The sequence below is a fragment of the Pezoporus flaviventris genome, unplaced genomic scaffold (genome assembly GCF_033815535.1).
Source record: "Pezoporus flaviventris isolate CSIRO_AGI_PZ_B2104156 unplaced genomic scaffold, CSIRO_AGI_Pfla_v1 ptg000037l, whole genome shotgun sequence".
Classification (NCBI taxonomy): Eukaryota; Metazoa; Chordata; class Aves; order Psittaciformes; family Psittacidae; genus Pezoporus; species Pezoporus flaviventris.
In genome coordinates this window covers 8,685,295-8,704,977 of record NW_026892585.1, presented here as the reverse complement: position 1 = coordinate 8,704,977, position 19,683 = coordinate 8,685,295, and positions in this window count along the sequence as shown.

The window sequence follows — 19,683 nt, the reverse complement described above, 5'->3', positions numbered from 1 at the left end:
AAGTTGTTTGCTCTCTATTTACAATATAGCTTATGGTAAACGAACATCTTTTAACAACCACTGTTCACATTCTCTACAGGAACTTGGTATATTAGGGGGACAATAATCCTGGAAATAGCCAAGAAATAGCCAGATAGAAGGTAATAATGAAAGGCCACCGTGACATACAAGATTTAAGTGAGTACCAGTAGTTGTACCTCACACCTGAATTGCATATGTGCTTTCTGGGTTCAGTAGCAAAAGTGTCACCAAGTGTAACGACAGCAGGTGTGAATCCCCATACAGGTCTGACAGGCACTCGCTGGTTGTTGTAAGCCAGTTCCCCGAGGGCCACAGCTACAAAAAGCCCAGTTTTCTACGGAATCTCTGTTCTTCATCCTGAACATGGAACAACAGGAATGGTGAGAAAACACACAACCTCATCATGCTGCCGGAGATCACTGGTGGAGACTAACAGCACTGCACTCATCAAGCAATGAAAACAACATGCCAGTATGTTTGTCTAGGCAACACTTTTAATGCAAATTAAAATGGATACACATTACTTAGATCTGAAATTAAAAAGCAACACAGAAATCCAGTCTACTATTATATTGCTTTGCTACTTCTGAGACCATATTCCCATTCATTAAAAAGCCTTCAGCATGCATAATTATCATCTAACACCCTCAAGAGGAAGATCCTGTCCTCAGAAAGTTAAGTACTGAAGCACTTAAGGATGCAGAATGGGAGTAACTGGACAGAAATTCCCTTTCTGCAATTGTCTATGCATTAACCTGCAGTAAAGAAGCAGGCATTGGATATTTGGAGCAATTCATTGTGGTGAGGCAGAAAGAATTAACTCTTGGGGTTACGCATCAGTTACCTTCAGGAGTACATGATGGCCAACCCCCTCAGCAAGGGTTACATACAGTGAGGAGCTACAAATGCTAGGTGTGCAGATCAGCCAAGAGGGCCATTATAGTACCTGAGGAAGTCTTAAAAATAACCTTTTGCTCAGACTTTTTCTTTCCTGAATATTTTTGTTTCAACCACAGTTGGTCACTAGTGGGCCCATTTTGCCTGTATGTTATCTGGGCCCTCAAATTAAACTAATTGTGGTCCTTGGCAACACGACTGGATGGGAAATCAATTCACTAAAGGGAAGTATCTCATCTTTAGTGTCTTAGAAATACCCATATTTCAATGCTGGGGATGTCAGGACTGCAGGACATGGGCAGAGGCAGTGACAGACAGGACTCCATTGAGCACCTTGCTATGGAGCAGCCACGCCAGGTCACGGAGAAGAAACAGCAAGGCAATTTGCAGCCAAGGGTCTGATTTATTGGCGATACAAAAGCTTATGCCCCGTTTCCAAGTACAGCTTTCCGCTGCCCTTCTCCCTCAGCGACTCCTTGCACACATCTGCAGCTTGTGCATCGTCAGCCAGGCAGTGGGACTGCAGAAGGACAGGGACCCAGCTCTGACCTCTCAGCTTCAGCCCAGAGCTGCCAGCACGAGCTCCTAAATGGCTCAAGCTGCTCTCAGACTTTAAATAAAGACTTTAAATGCTTTTATACACAAAGCTCGGCGCTGGAAACTGGTTAGCCAGCTTTAATGATGAATCAGTTTGATGTTGCTGTATTTCCTCCAGACCTTTGGGGCAAGAATGCCATACAGGTGTTCTGGCTTTCAATCCATGCGTTTGATAAGAGATGGTGTATGAAAGCAGGCTTCCCTTGTGATAATAGCACCTTTTCACCCCTTCCCCAGGGCAGCTAAGCTCATGGCGAGAGCTAATGCTCATCCTGCAGGTACATCGGCATGTTGCAACGAAAGAGGAAACGTGAATATAGCTGTCTCATTTCATGAACACAGAAGCTGCCATGTGCACACACAAAAGGAAAACAAGAATAATTTTCTCCCAGCCTACACCACACAGGATTTGTTATCTCCTGACAAACACGGGCCTAAGCAATTGAACTAGCTACTTTCCAGGGCTGCAGGTGCAGCACCAGCCAGGCAGTACACCCAAAACAGAGCAGCAGAAGACTGTAAAATATATACATTTAATGTTGTTAAGCTCTTCCAAATAGCAACATGCTGCTTAAGTAATCTCTGTCTAAGCCCTTGGCTCCTATTTCCCATGAAACCTTAAACAAACCTTTTATTGAAGAAGAAAAAAATCTTTTTGTCTAAATTGCCTCTTCTCCCCAAGATGCTTCAGTTCATTGTGCCTGACCTTCTCTAGCTACTCAACAAATCCTTGTATTTTAACTTTCATAGTCTGACCTTTCTTACTGTCAGCTGCTTGCTTGTTAACGCTGACTGCACCACCCAAAGGCCTCTTGGGAAAAATAAATAGCAAATTAAACTTTGAAGGACTAACAGAGAAGAGATGCTTTGGCTTACATTGCGTGAATCTCTGTTGTACCCTCAAAGGATGCAATGCATTAGTTCCATCACCTCTCCTCTCTTTTTCAGTGCCAAAATCTATATGTAGAAACCACTTCTCACTGGCTACATCTGTCATATTGTTTCCTCATGTCAAAGCAGTTGTTGCATTAAATAAACTTGATGTGTCTTGTCGTTAAATTCTCTGATATTTATCCTGTGCAAGACGGAAGATGGGAAAGGCTGCTATTGATCATCGGGCTTTATAGGGACAGAATGATCTCCTGCCTGGGCCAGAACACTTGAGTTTTATATACTTATTCATCAATCTGTGCATTTATTTATGCAGGTTGCATTCCTATTATAGTAGTGATCCATGACTACACCAAAGTCTTATTTTGATACCATAACACAAAATAAGCAAAGCATTTGAAGAGCAAAAATTGATTGCAAATGGATGCAAGAAGACACAAATCAAGGGACATCCCTTAGATCCTTTCTAACAGTTTGTAGCAAACCTTTTTTCACACCCCTTTGGAGTTCAAGTGATGTCTGTACTATGGAGCTCTATGGCCTGGAGGGTAACTTGGATTTATGCAGTCTGCTAAAACCTTGCAGTGGGTGTCACTACTACATTTAACCTACATAAACACTCAACTGTTCTTAGCTCTTCAGGAAGGGCTGAGTCTGCTGGATTTGTTCACCTAATGCCTGCCCCGTCTGCAGCAAGAAACAAATCCTTGGTGGCTTTAGGGTAGATGCACACAGAGGCTTTGGTCTTTGAGAGCAACAGTTGGGAAAAGACAGTATCTGTTACCCAAGAAAATACAGCTATTTCAATATAATACTTACAGAATACAGTTATTTGCAATGCTGTTGGGACTTTGGAATTCATCACATGACAAGAAGAAAGAAGGTGCTTGCTGGTTAGGAGCAGTATCTGCATCATTTGAATTTCTGACATTCTTGTAGGTACAACTGAATTTTTTAGTGTAACTACACACGAGACTGTACAACTTAACACTGGTAGAATTCCTTCCTAAAATACTGCCTTACCCCACTGAAAAGAGATTGAGAGCAAAGAAATAGGAAATAATTTTCCAGCAAATTAAAGTGTAAGTAATATGAAATATTGATCTGAAATCATAAGCCCATGAGAATCTTACATCAAAAAGCTTCCTGAGCTGGACAGCACATCCTTTCACATAAAGCAGTACAATCTTCTCCATGATACCTGCTCCCATCAGCTCCAGTCTGCTTTATTATTAATTACTTCTTACAGATGCAGCAGTAGCTGGGAAAGCTAAACAGGGTGGTATATCTGGCAGATTTTTTTCCTTCATATTAATCCCTTTTATGTCTGAATTAAAGCCAGAGGCTATGGAAGTTAATTCTATGCTGGCCACACTAGAACTGTAATAACCTGTGAAAACTGCAACCTTGAAAAAGAGAATTAATCACTGCGTGCATGTATGGGCTTGTGAAACCGAGCAAAGGTTTACATCAGTAGGAAATGCATTTTTCTTACGCTGATTGAAGGACGTGAATGTACGTGCTCGCCCATCTTCTTGGCACTGTGAGACAGGGATTAAAAAAATAAACCTTTTTACCATCTTTCCAGACGGAATTGGACTTGCCAAGCCATTTGAAATACAAAGGTGAAAGATTTATTTGTGGAGGATTATATTAAGGGAGGGAATTTTATAAAGCCAGGCTGTTACTGAGCCAGTGCAGAGAAAGCAACGGCTGGCAACAAGGCTGGCAATGTAGTTACCCCCAGCATGCAGCTATGTTCCTGCCCCAATCAGTGCCATTAAATTCAATGCAGAGGCAGTACAGAGTCAGAGAAGACTGCTGGTGGTCCAGGAAGCTTACAGCATGTCCTGGGAATAGGTTACTGAAAAACCTCTGAAGCTAGGACAGGATTGTCATTTCTCTGGCATGCAGGAGCCTGCATACAATCCCTGATCCAAGAGCACAAACCCCATCTATCTGAGCAACGAAACACTCAGCATTACTTGTAAGACCCTTGTGGTTAAAGTACCCAACAGGGGACCCAGATTCAGCTTCTTCTGCTACAGATTCAAACTCTTCTCATGTCTCTCACGCATTCATCCACCTACCTACTGAGCAATCCCCATTTGGGCAGTGGGTTGTGTAGCTGGCAGGAGCCATGGGGGAAAGGAGGCTGAGCAAAAAGGGAGACTGATGCTATCCTGGCAGTGACAGCACTTAGCTGGGGCAAAATCATAGGCAGTCTGATCTGAAATAGCATTCCTCATACTGGTATATGTGTTTGACTTGTTTTATCCTAGACAGTCAAACACTGAAGGAGAACAGTTCCAGGCAGCACGCACTGCACTGCTTGACACCTATGGTCTTTGCTTATTTCCTTCTTCCAGACCCCTGTTTAGATCCCTTCCTGTAGTTGGCCAAAAGCAACCTGGAGGTTAGGGTGCTCTTTCAGGATCTGTGGGATGCAGGACTAAATTCCTTTGCCCTGGAATAGGAAGTGATGTGATAGCTCCATTCTTAGGTAAATGCTCAAACTATTAGACCATTACACAAAACAAAGGAAGCGGAGCTCCCAGCTCACTCTGTTGCCAAGCTTTGTTCTCAATTACTTTCCTCCTGCAAACACATTAATTGTAGTCAGAGACTTCAGCATTAGACCAGAACCTCTCTGTCTCATTTCTGAATTGCTGATGTGCTAGGTAAGGTGCTAAGTAGGCAGACCCTAAGTTCTCCAAAGTGAGGGCTGCTTCTTGCTCTGTATTTGGGCTGCATCCACACAGAGACATTCAAATACCCTTGAGGATCTGGATCTAATTACCTGTTCAATATCACAGAATTCTCCAGTGGAGCAAAGAACCAAGCAGAGGAATTTCCAGTCTTTAGTCAATTATTAATCTGTAAGAACATCAATTCCCAGGTTCCTATCTTTAATAATTTATTTTTGACTAAAAAGCCCTAAATTATTAAGATGAGACCCACTTTGAATTCTCTGTCTAGCTATTGAGAATTGCTTATTTTCATGATGTCTATTAATTATTTCCACTTGTTTTCCCTTGGCAATGCAATAAGTTAAATGGTTTATATAACTTTGACCTTTACCCCTACCATTTCCATTCAAATTCTGCCAAACATTTTCCATACTCAAAAATCAAGCACGTATGTGCTTTGAAAAACAAAACAGGAAAACAAAATCATATACAGTCTCCACAAGAAATTATGTTTCTGTAACAGCACTTCACAGATCTCCTTTATAGCTGCTTACAGGTGATGTAAAAATGATGTTGGTTATGCCTGCAGCCAGAGAGCATTCCTAGCTATTTAGAAGATACAGACAATGTGACAGCTCAAATCCTCAGTGACAGGCCAGTAAACTGCCACGACCTACACCACGATCCATGAGTTGAGACCCTACTTATTGTAAAGGAACATGCCCCGACAGAGCAACTTTTCAGTGACAAAACTCTTCCAGAGTCTTTCAGGAAACATCTGTCAAGGCTCCCCTGCTGCCTTTGGGTTTTACTACCAGCAGGCTTTCCCTGCCCTGTTGCAGTGCATTGGACCTCACATGAATTTGCCCATGACTCATGAGAGCACATGCCCTTCCTCAACACCACGATCCTTACACTCAGGTCTCAGTGCCATTAGCAGCACACAGAGGAGGACTGCAATTCCTCCCAGGTTAAAGTGGCAAACGTCTGTAAGTTCAGACTCAAGTAAAGCAGATCAGATGTCGGCAGCTTCAATTCATGGGCACTTTCATGAGCTTTTGTTTGTTACACCCGTGGCTTCTATAAGTACATATCACACCAGTCACAAGGGAGAAAGTTCAGCAGAGGGGGTTTGCTTATCCTCCCTGTGCTGTCTGCCCTCTCCATGGCCCCACGACAGGTTCATTTCTGGGGAAGGGACTGAGGTGTGAGTCACAGGTGAAGCAATGCCAGCTTGTGAGAGGTCACTAAGTGCTCAGGACGAGTAACGGTGTGGACCAGGAGATTAAAGGAAAGATGGAGAGGGGCTGAAATGAAGGGACCTGCCTCCCAGACTGAACTCAGTAGGCAAATACATGAGGCAACAAAAATTTCCCAAAATCTACACCACACTTTTCGCTAAATTAGCATGGAACTTGCTTTGCAACTCAGAGTAAGTCATAGAAAGTAAAGGAGAGCTGTAAAGCAGGACAGTCTTCTACTGCAGCCTCCTGCCACAAAGGGGCCAATGCCACATCACTCAGAGAAAGACACACCAAAACTTCTTTTCATTTTTGTACGGGAACACCCACATTCAGAAAAGTAAAAACCAAACCAAACCAAAGATCCCCAAACCAAAGCCAGTTTCTTGCTGAGGGTGCACTCAATCCCACTGTCCATGTAACCTACAAAGACATTAAACAGCACTGGTCCACAGCACTGGTCCCAAGACCAGCCCCTGAGGAACACTGCTCATCACTGGTCTCCACTTGGACATCAAGCCACAATGAGAGCTTACACTCTTTCTATAAATAAGGAACAAAACGATGGGTATTCTCATTATCCATAGAAACACCCAATTCTCTTCTAACTCTCACTGCAGTCTTTGCTTTGCTTCAGGCTCACTGTTTAGCTGAGCTCCATGTTGCACTTCACCTGTAGCACGCTCCTGCCCCACCAGGGAGATTTTATATGTGATGGGCATGTTGTGGCTATGTCGAGGCAACACCAAGCCTCTACATATGCTGAGTGATGATACCTGTCACACCTGCCAAAACACAGAGATGATGCTGCATGACCACATCTCCTACTGTAACTACATGTTCAGTTTTGCTGAGTGTTGAAAAGCTTCATTATGCTCTCCATGGCCTGTTTATCTGTAACTTAAGAAGAACCAGCCTCAGAATATGCCTCATAAAAGCAAGACCCTTGATGTGACAAGTCAATCAAATTTAAAAGGTTACCTGAGGGGTTACTAAAGGAGGGCTCTTAAGGATCACAAAGCACTTATTAGATGCTCAGAATTTATTTGCAGAGGGTGACTTTCTGGAACTACTCTTTCTTTACCTTTCCCACAATGGAGCTACTGCTTCTCTAATTTAATAATTTATACATCTGGAAGTATTTCCTAATACTTATCCTTTAAAGGCTGATCTGGCAGAAAAGGATGAATCAGTGGTTAGGATACTGCCCCAGACTCAAGACTCATGAGGTACCCACTCGGAGATGGATTTTAAGCAAATCACTGAATCTCTCTATTTTCATTCAATGCATCATGATGATAACAGGGCTAGCTCACAGGAGTGTTACAAAGATGTATTCTCTGGATCACTGTGGCAGCTGTAGTCACATAAACCTGCAAAATACATTGGGGGTAGAAGAGGGCAGAGAACCAGTAGTCAGTGTTGAAGAGAGACCCTTCAGCCTTTCACATGCTGTTAAGGTGCGCTGCTGGCTGGGTATTCAGAAGCAGCTGTGAGAAAAGTCCTGATCCATCTGAAATACACAACATGACTGAGAGCCCTGGGATTAGGATTTAATTCTTTGTCTTTAAAGAAAGAACAGCACGGGCTGAAGCAGATTTTGGGATCTTGTCCCAGGGACAGGGCTGTCAATCGACAGGTACAGAATAAATCTGTCCAACCCCAAATGATCTTACACCATCACGTAGCATTATAAAACATATTTGCCTTTCCACTCCATAGCATAGAGTTATACAAGAACCCTGCCCCCACTGCTAAGGCATTGCACAGCCCTGCCTGCAGTTATTAACTGGGATTGTCTTTCTGTTACATGTCCAGGCTTTTCCTTTCTGATGTGGACTGGTTTGATTCCCACAAACGAGCCTGTGAGCAAACGATTACGCTCTTTGCATTTTATGCAGAGGGATGGAAACCAGCCTGCTCTGTCCAAACGGCTGGATGCTGCCTGGAGAGAGTGTGGGAACTGCAAAAAGGGGACTTTTCTCGTCCTTTACTAAAGTTTGGTGCTGGGTATGATACGAAACTCCTCGAGGAAACATGCCAGTAAAAACCACGCAGGCCTGAGCTTGATTACAGTCTGATTCTTTAGCATCTCAATCATCTTTTAATTCAGAAAGGATGGGTTCACTTACCTTTTTAATTTTAAATAAACTAAGCTTTATGGCACTTGGGAGAAATCTTGAGCTTGAGTAACAGACACAGAAAATTACCTTTCAAAACGTCAGTATGCAGTGTGGAAGTGCAGTCACAGAATCACAGAATGGTTTGGGTTGGAAGGGACCTTAAAGCTCACCCGGTTCCAACCCCCTGCCACGGGCAGGGACACCTTCCACTAGACCAGGTCTTCCCAAGCCCCATCCAAAAAGGCCTAGAACACTGCCAGGGATGGAACAGCCACAGCTTCTCTGGGCACCCTGTGTCAGCCAAGGACACTCTCTACCCCAGTCTGTTAATCAGCTTTTTATCTAAGGACTACAGTGTCCAGCCTTTTCAGATTTCTGATTCATTTACCCATTTACATATACCTGGATCATCTTTATCCATGCATTACCTGCTTATATGCACTCTCTTTACCCTAAATATCCCACCTGCATAGCCTTATGATAACCCTTCAGATATCTAGGGAAGGCCTTGGAGTTATGAGGTAAGTGAGCTATATCACCATCAAAATGAGGAGCTGAGCACTGCTTAGGTAGGTGTAGCAGCACTAACTGCTTGGCTCTACCCTTGCAGAGCTAATTCATTTCCCAGATCCTGTTAATAGAACATGGAGTGAAAACTGTGGAGTGAGTTGGGTAATTTCCGTCCTACAGAAAGGTCAAAGCTGGGAAAACACTGGCTACAGTAATGGGCAAAGGTTATTGTTACAAATACTGCTTGTTAATTAAACGTGGAGCTTCCCATCACATCTACTGGAACAACTCCACTGGTGCTGGGAGGAGTCGGGTTCATGAGACAATCACTGTGCTAATGAGCAAGCAGTCCCAGAAAGAAAATAAACAGTAAAGGGAAGCCTTACTGTACAGAAGATGGAAGTAACATTGAAAGCAGGATGTCTCCAGCCTCGAAGGTGAAAGTGGGTCACCTCTACCTTACCCCAAGGCAGTACTGATAGCTGTGACAGCCTTCTTGAGTTTAGTCTTTTGGATATGAGAATATTGGCATTTTTTGGAGGCTTTAAACATTTTTTCAGGAGTACGTGGAATTCCAATGTTTCTCTTAAAGCCTCAGCTCCAGGGAGCAAGCGAATGTGTGAGAGGTTCAGTCTTCATCTGAAATGAGAGAGTTTCTAGTCTCATAGCTCTGCAGAGGAAAATATGGGACAGGAAAAAAGAATCCCAGAAGAATCCTTAAGGTTCAAAATCAGCAGGGCAAAAAGGTCCAATCCCTGATGGCATGAAATGATAGTAATGCCAGCTACAATCAAGAACCGTACAATACTTTTGTCGAGACAAAGGTATTAACGCAGCTGCCCTGGCACATTTTCCAGCTTTCACCCTCCCAGTTCTCAGCATTTAAATGCTTTCCATTAGCAACAGGCTTTGTCTTCCTTCTGCCAACAGAGACTGGAAGCTAACTTGGCAGAGCACAGCACCCACCACGCTCTTCATTTTGGCTATAGGTGAAGAGACCTCTACACGCAGAGCCAAATTCTCCCTTCACTTGATTGTCCCGTCTAAGTCACCCTGTATTTTCCCCTGGTGAAAGAGCAAACATTGGCACGGGGCTTCGAAATACTCTGCAGCTCTTCAACATGAAAGATACTGTTAAAGAGGAGGGGTAATTATTAACCCGTGAGCTAGAGGAGACTGTCTAAGAACTTGGAAGCAAACCTAAAACTTGGGAGCAAGATCAAACTAGTCACCTGAGGGAGGGCGGAGGGGGACAATAAAATTGTATTTCACAGGGCAGGAAGGCAACAGCAGTCTTGTTAGTGCATGCTAGTGAACGTACCCATTTCTCTCATTTTCCATCTGAAAATTAAGGTTATTATAAGGCATATATTTCCTTTGTCTTACTTCACGAAAACATCTGGAGCCAGGCTCTGCTAAATGATACTTAGCATCTCACAGCTTGTGCCTCTAGGTATCCTATTAAAACTGGTCCCACGTTTATTGGTTTACGCTCACTGCGGTGTGGATGTCATGTTCACACATATCTGAATAACAACTGATAAACAACAGAGGGAGCCTTTGTGGATGAAGATGATTTGCTATTTATCAGGTACATTTATCTCCTGTGTTTGCTAGAGCTCAGTTGTTCTCCCCCAGGGCTCAGAAACAGTGGTTGGGTGCCCTGAGGCACCCGTCCTTCTCCAAAGCCTCTGTCTTGTACTCTGTCTGCTTCTCACGTTTCAGCAACACCTCAAAGTCCCAAACAGGACCATAGAATGATTTCGGATGGAAAGGACCTTAATATCACCTAATTCCAATCCCCCTGCCAACATCAGCTTGCACTTTACACAAACTAAAAGACATTCTACGGCTTAAATAACCAAGAAGCAAGCAAACACTCTTCTCTTCCTCCGCCATCCTTTACCTGCCTTCCAGCTCTCTGCCCTCCCTGAAGCTCCAGGCAGCAGAGTGGTGGCCTTTCCTATGTCTACCCATCCTGGCTGCATTTGTACACCTCCTTCATCATGTTTCTGCTCCTCTACTGCACAGACCCCTGCTGCTTCTCTGTTGGACCACACTGCTAGAAAACCACAGCCTCTATGTGACTGACAACGGGTCCAGCCTCCTTGCTAATACCCATAGGGCAGGAGGCATGATCCCAGCAGGGCTGTGTGGGACAATGAATAAGGGACTTGTAAGCAACACTTCCTCTCTCTCTCTCTCCACTCCCCTGCCCCCCAAAAACCCAAACCCAACACTTTAATCTCTAGCATCCAAAAGGAATATTTCATTTCCCATCAGACCCATGCTCGCCTGTGCTGGTCATGGTGCCCCACAGGACATGCAGCAGGAATGCCACATCCGTTGATGCAGAGTAATGATTACCAGGACTTTACCTCCTAGGAAAGGCCATGGCCATTCAGGTAAATGGAGATGAACTTTGAGTTCAAGCATTTCAAAAACCAAACGAAAGGAGTGTGTACTTTGAATCAGAATATAAATAAATGTTGGGACAGGAAAACTTCCTGTTATTTAACCTGCTATAGTACCATGTCAGCCTGGTTGCATCATCTGAAGTAGCTGCATGGGTGAGTCAGAAGGGAAAAAGGAAAAGTAAAATACAAATCACATTGTTCAAATTTTACCTTTATGTTTCCCATAAAGTTATGGGAACCTGACCTGTTTCATCCCCTAGTGTTTATCCCGTGCTTCCTAAGAAATGGAAACCAGACCTACTTCTTTTGCAACAAGGCTCTGATCTAGGATGAATTATACTTTCAGCTCTGTCACCAGCCCCATCTACTATGCTGGGTGGCAAATTATTCAACCACTCCGTGCTTCAGTTTCATGGTCTGCCCAGCGATGACAGTTTTGCCAACCTCCTTTGAAGCAGCTCCCCATGACATCTTTATGAGAAGGCTCATTTCAACACGAAGCAGAGCCTTCTCTCCTGATCACAAGAGGCATGCTAAGGCTTCCACACGCCAGTTGGGTGGCATCAATACAAAAGGACACTGCAGTTAACCTGGTTTAGACCCGCTGCTATAGGGAAAACAAGCAGTTGAGTGAAGCACAAGGAGTGCGTGTGAAACAAGAACAGGATCTCCCATTCCAGCAGCAGAGATCTGCCCTTTCTTCTGCACCCAGGAGCAGGAATGTCTCCTACAGTCACACTGACACAGACCAAATTAAATAGTAGCCCTCACTGTTCTCCATAATTAATATTCTTTCCTCACACTGCCTCTGCCTCCTTTGATGACTTAAACACCAGCTGTAATGAGCTTAATGTCCTCTAAGCTTAAGTCTCTTTCTTAGCCATAGCTTCAAAAACCCCCAAATCCTTTAGTTTGTTCCATGACTTTCAACCATGTTCTCCCCCTTTCACAGAGTACAAACAAATAAGTTGTCAAACATGATCTGCTCCCTTTTGGGCAGAAATCCCGCATCTTGACACAGTTACAACACACTTGAATGGCTCTTTTTTACTCACTCATTGGGTTCCAGTAACATTTAAACATGTCACGTAGGGGAGCAGATCACCAAAGGTGATTCTTTAGCAGTGTTTTCAGTTACCATCCACCACAATGAAAGGATAGTCAACAGTGCACTGACAAGGGGTGGTGGGGAGGAGAGGTTAAACTTTTATCCCCAGCAGAAATGCTTCCTCCAGCAGGATGTTCTGGAATGAAGCCACTGTTGTGTCCCTATCACCGATGCAGCATTATTAAAAACAAATAAAGTACAAATCCCACCCACTGGATGAACTCCCTTAACGGGAACCTCTGTTCATCTGGACTAAGCTGCCTCCCAGCACAAGCGGCTTTTGTTTCATGGAGCCTGCCACGTATTGTAAAGCTGAAATTCCTGTTTGGACTTAGAGGACAAATCCCAGGACAGCAGAGCAAAGGAAAAAGTAGCAGCAAAAAGAAATACTCCGAGGGGAAAGCATCAGCTGCCTCATCATTACAACACAACCACGCATTTATTTTATTGCTGTTTATTAATAAACAAACAAATCACAAGAAATAAATTACTCTTTCAATCGTTTTTCTTCAGGAAAAGGAATTCCATTGCTCAAGGCAAAATCCGTTACGTCTTCTTCTATTTTAAGACACTGTTCACATATCTCTTATTTGTTCCTACACCTTCTGAAAGTTGTTTCATAATATTGTTTCAATCAGCATTCATAATAGCCATTAAGTGAAAGAAGAAACCAAGCAGGAAACATGTGCGTAAAAGGGTGTTTTGATAAATAGCAGTGATTTGCTAAGGAGTAAATGAGGGTGAGTAACAGCAATGTGCTACTCTGGGGCTTAGTCAAAAAGGTTGCAAATAGTTTGGCACAGGGAAAGGTTCACTTCCTAGGAGACATACAGGAAAGGGGGAAAGCATATAAAGAAATCCCAGGCCAAGAAGAAAACAATCTCACTTGCCCTTCCAGAAGCCTTCTGCTTTTTTTAATCCCTGTTTTCACTAATTTTATCTGGTTCCTTACTGTCCAGCACCTATGCTGCCCTTCACACTTCCATGCCTGATGAGTCTCCCTGCAAAGGTGTGGATTAACATGGAGTAGCTCCTGGTCAGGTGTCCCAGAACCAAGGAAAATATCATTAACCACCAGTGCAACCAAAAGGATGTGCTTGCCACACTGCAGATTTGCAGTGAGCAAGAAAGCTGTTCTGTTTCTATGGACACCTCACCTGGCTTTCCCAGGCAAAGAGCTTTTCCTCATTCATGCCTGAAATATTTCTCTCCCTTCTCCTACAACACGGGTAGGTCCATCACACACAGCTGTCATGAAAAGATGGGTTTCCTCCTACCTCTTCTACAACTAGACATTTTCAAGTGCATTGCATCCACTAGCACCTAATAAAGCAGCAGCACCTCTTTTCTTTGGATTGCTGGTAAAAGCTACATAGCTACATTTTAGAAAGCATTCTAAGGAAGTCAAGTGTGTTTTTCATTAACAAATCAACGGAAAAGAAATTGGAATTGGACTTTTTCTACTTAAAACATGCAAATCCTCTCAGGATTGCATCTCTCATTTAGCAACTACAGGTATCTGTACATGCACTAATATTGGGGCAGGCAGTCTGTACATTTATCACATAAATCCTGACAAAACTACCTGTAATATTCCAAATGTCAAGGCTGCTGTTAAAAATTAACAAACCCCTCAACAGCGTTTAGGAAAAATAAACAGAGCCACAAGGGTCTTGCCTATTTTTCAGAGCTGGAATTTCTTCTCCCTAAACTATGCTTGTACAGCAAGAAAAAGTTTATCCCAGATCAGCACAGAGGTATCTACTACTCAGGGTCTTGCAAACCACACTCAGACCTATATATGCAACTCAAGGGGTGAGATGGCTTTCAAATGCCTACAAAACCAGGCTCTTCCCAAACAGTGATTGAGAACATCTTTCCAATGGTATTTTTTTAACAACAGATGCATTTCTCATAATCAAAATAGAATCATAGAATGGTTAGGGTTGGAAAGGACCTTAAGATCATCTGGTTCCAACCCCCCCTACCATGGGCAGGGACAATAGCTCTCTGGAAGAGTTTAGAGGAGCCTAACCACAGCCTACTTCTACCTCAAGGAAGGTAGGCACCTCCAGCTGTACATCTTCAACTGAGGAGATCTCCAAAACTGCACTAGAGCAAAAATAGGCCAGGATTTGTCTCCGCTCAGACAGTGTGTTGAGGTGGCTATCCTCAGCTTGTTATATTGATACCAGCGTGGTCCCATAGCACATACATGGCTGAGAAAGCCATGTCAGATCCTGCTAACATGGTGGCACTCAAGAATTTCAGTGCTACGAGACAATGAAAATGAAGCTTGTGCTGTGCCCGCATCCTTTATGGCGATGACAAAAGGATGTGCTACCAACCATAGGACTGCTGCCCTACCAGAGAAATCCACACACTGCAAAGAGCTGGACTTGAGGAAACTGCATCTAAATGGACACAAAACTGTGGAAACGGTGGAGAAAAAAGGAAGGGATATTACCTGGAAACTTAATGCTGTTAGAAGTACGGGACACAATACATGCCAGCTGCCTGGGTAGGATCTGGCCATCAGGTATTTAAAATCACTGTTCTGTACATAAGAGCTAATCCTGGGATTCTGAAGACCTTCGAGTATACATTGCTGCTCACTTGTTCCTCCTTCAGGGTTCAGGTAATAGTCTCATCCTGGCAGCTCTCTGCAGTTCAACAAGACTAACTTAGTTTGTATTTGTTTGGAAAATGACCCTTAATAAAAGGGCTATAAACAAGATGAATGGGTACGGCTCAGGAAACTGCAAATCACATACAATACACTGTCAAACAAATGCACCATGACAGACTTCTCAAAGCAAAGCAAGCCTAGAACAGTCTGTATGTTTTGTGCAGGACCCTTAGCATGGGGTGCAGTGTATTGCACTAAAGAAGTGTGCTAAAGTAGCTTAATTTGTGAACTGCTCACTTGCCCAATGTGAGCATAGTAAAGAGCCATGGTTATCAAAAGGGACAAAGACACACAGGCTGGTTTTTATTAGCATTTCAAAAAGAAATGAAAATGTGCAGACTTTGGACGCTTACTGTCCTGCAGGCTGACATCAGATCTGTAGTCACAGCTCACAGAAATCGTTACAGGACTTGTCTGCCATCGTCTCCAGAGACAGCTCCTCTGCCACCATTACCCGGAAAGATGCAAACATGATACTGAACTCATGGAGAGTCCCTTATCTGGTGTCATGAGTAGTGCTCAAATAAATCCTTTTCATCTGGTCATTAGCAGAGGTTAGACATTCAACGGGGGCACGAATCAAAGTGAACATCCACAGTACAACAGTAAAACAGAGTTAGAAATCCTTTCCAGCCTCTGGGCAGAGTAAGGATTTGCTTTCATAACACCATCCACAGGCAGCTAACGCGGAGCCGAGATCTGTTAGTGATGGCTGGGCTTGACTCTGCTCAGAGGCTCTCATTCAAGCTGGTATTTTAAACATCACACTTCCCCTTAACCCCCTGATGACTTTTGGGACATGTTTGTTGCAATGGTAGGTGTTCTGCTGCTGGGGTAATTACAGGCACTTGCCATCCTCTCAGAGGCAATCGGCTGAGCACTTAAGACTGCCTGAAGATCACTGCTTCAAGGGTATAAACAGAGGGTGACTGCTGAATCACTTCAAATGATGCTGCCCTGCAGATGGAGGTGACTGTGAACCTTTTTCTTGGCACCTGTGGCCCAACACATGGGAGATGTAGCAGCCAGATCTGCCCCAGTAGCAAAGAAAGTGAGGATTTGGTGTGCCAGCAGGATGGATCTCACAACCTGATGCAGAAAGCCACGTTATGATTTACGTTATCTTCTCAGGCGGAAAGGTATTTGTTGTATTAATCAGGGATTCCTGCATGGCTTTTTCCACTTTGTCAGTAAATATCAGTTAAGCTTCTTTACCAGAACACAGTCTCTTGATGTTTTATGTTGAGAATTAGTATCGCACGCTCTTGATACTGGGATGAAAAGACAGAAACCTAGTTTGACTCAAGGCTTGACCTCTAACATTGTTATAACTGTATCCAGCAGCATGAATCAGCACTGCTCAGTCACACTCTGAAGTGAAGGGAGAAAAAGACCCAACACACACTCACACCTCCCCATCTCCCTCCACCCGTCAAAACATTAACCTTCGATAGAACCCCAATCAAGGCACCAAAACAGCTCTTGGTTGTGGAAGCATTAGCACTGCTATTCTATATATAGAAAATACCTAATATGTACATATTAACATATGAATAATTCATCAAAACCATGAATATATTAATAGAATATATTAAATTATATTAAAGAATTAAATGTATATATAGCATTAGCACTGCAGTACCTTAAGGCCATGTATATAAAATAGAAATCACGTCTCTGTGTGTGTATGAGAAAAATACACAATTTTGCCTGGAATATTTCTCAGCTTGCAATTTGATCTGTAGGTCTTACACTGGACCGAACTTTCCTGAATGCCTGGGGCTATGCAGGGAGCCTGCAGTCATGTGTACAGCCTGGGCATCCACTCCAGTAACACCTAAAGGCAAATGGCTATGTCATCAGGAGCTGATGGATGTAGCCAGTTCCTGCTTTGCCTAAAGTTTGAGGTTGAATGCTGGAAAAGACACCTTTAGAAATGGCCTTTTTATTCACAGAATGGTTTGAGTGGAAGGGACCTTAAAGACCATCTAGTTCCACCCTCTGTCATGGGCAGGGACACTTTCCCCTAGACCAGGCTGCTCCAAGCCCCATCCAACTTGGACCATTCAAAGCTATGTGAAACCAGCAGTCCACATTTCCCAGGTTTGGACAGCACTTCTGGAATGGTTTTGTTAAACTGGTTATCCCAGGGTCCATTTCTTATTTCAGCATGTATTTTGTTGTAGTGTTCCCAGAAAGTTAGCGGCTTTCTTACTGATAGCTGGCTGATAGCAAACTACAGTACGAATGGGGAAAAAAGATATAAAATCATTAGGGAGACCTTTCTGGATCTATTCAAAATGGCTTCAGAAGGCACCAGAGATGTTTCTAGAAGGAAAAATCTAACATAAAATTTCAAAATCTGTTCAATGTTGAAAGGAAAATTAAACCTCCTGAACATTGGTTATTCTTTTCATTACATGCGGCTTTCCATTTGCAAGCTTTATTTTTACAGTCTTCACAAGGTCAATGGAAGGGGAAGGAGTTATGTTAAACCCCCAACTCTTTTGTTGTCATCCTGGGGGTATGACATTTTTATCTGTAAGGATCGGGAGGAAAGGGTTGTGTCCTCATGCTAAAGAGGCTAATGAGGCCCATGGGAACACAGCTCTGCTGACTTCCAGTGCTATTTACATTGGAGCCACTCTTCATTTCCTGGTCTTAGCAAGGTTTGAAAAGAAAAACATTGCTGATCAACAAAATATTATCTGCACTCCAAGATAATACAGGCGCTAGTACACGTTAGAATTTGACACAGGACATAGCAAAACCACACGCATTCATCTCTCTCTATAAAGGTACTTTCTTGCAGCGTCTGACAAATAACTTGTTTCAGCTACAGGAAACACAGGCTCTTGCTAAATGTCTGTAAATATCCTTAGATATTTGTCATTAACAATGAGATAAAACCAAGTTTAAAGAAAGAAGTAGTTTGCTGAGGGTTTGATTTGTTTCCCTTTTTAGAAGGCAACTGAGCAGGACTTCTGTCTTTTGAAGTACTAGCAGTAGGCTAGGCATGGATAAACTTTCCACTGAGATAAGAGGAGCCTGAAGTCCAATCTTACCAGGGCAGTGAAAGCAATCAGAAAAACTGATAAAACACAGTAACTAATGACTGATGAGAATAACCCTGTTTGGGTAGGAGCAGCCGGGGAGGAGGGTGGTAGTACTGGAATTGAGACCCAAAAAGTGACCAAAAGTAAGATATAACCAACTTGAAGGGAATCCCGACTGCACAGACAGGACCACACGGCAGGGAGTGCCGTCTGGTTTAGAAGCTTTTCTAATAGCACTTCTAGGGAAGAACAATACAGCAATGCAACACTCACTGTAGCCAAGGACAGCCTTGTATTATACATGCACTTCACAACACAGACCCATAGTCTCTGAACCTGCTCTACCTGATCTTTATGACTCTGAACAGCCACCTGTGTTATCATAGCTTTTACTCTGCCAGACACGTATCTTCATTACACCTTTTTGGGGCAATTCATGCTAAGGCTAGGTACTGCAAACATAGGATTTCATGGTTTGGTGTAAAGATCTGCTTGTCTCATCCCGTCACCTGAAGGAAGATATAGAGCAGGTAAGTGTGGAAGAGCAGCAGCCTGAACACAAAGGTTGAGTGGCTTTGGCTTTAGGTGGAAAAGGGGACCAAAAATAAAGGCAAAATACACATCCTAAAAGTATGAGTGGGCATATTCTGGGCTCGAAACCCAAAGACAGATCCACATATCTGAATCTAGGTATGCACTGAGTTTGCAGAGGTTTAGAGTAACACAGGACATTGCTGAAATAGTTTAAAGAGCTCTGCAGTACATAACACAGCTGTGACCAGAGGGACTTGTCTGGATGCTAATATGAGATTCATATGCTCTCAGTACAAGAAGTACCTATCACCTGTGCACAGACCTTAGAAAGAGGTAAAAATTAAACTGAAATATATAATAATGTTTGTCACTTACAAAACAGTCTATTTAGATACTAGCATGAAAATACTATATATGTTATGAATGCTTTACTGTGAGCATACAGTTTGGACTGCAATATAATATCATGCCATGATTTACACTAGGAGACAAACAGCCAGGGAAATGGTTAAGCAAAACAGATCAATGCCTTTTATGAGGCCTGGGAATTTAATAAGCCACAGGATAAATATTGACAAGCTGCAGACAGGTGGAACAGGTTTGTAAAAAGACATAAAATGACTGTTCTAAGGTTCAAGAAACCTTGAAGCTTACCAACGGGTTGTACAAGATAAGTTCTTGGCACGTTCTCCTCTTTCTAAGTAAGGTCAATCAGGCTCAGTCTGTGCAGAACTGCGATGACTTTTAATGTTCTTCTGAAGTAATGCTGCCATCTAGATGTAACCTCCTTACCCATGCTTGCTGCTCACTTAAGAGCTGCTGCCGTCCCGATTAGAGCATAGCAAAACCAAAGCATGCTGAGTGTGTGAAATGGATCTGCAACCGAAGGTCTGAGCCTGCCCTCAGGCA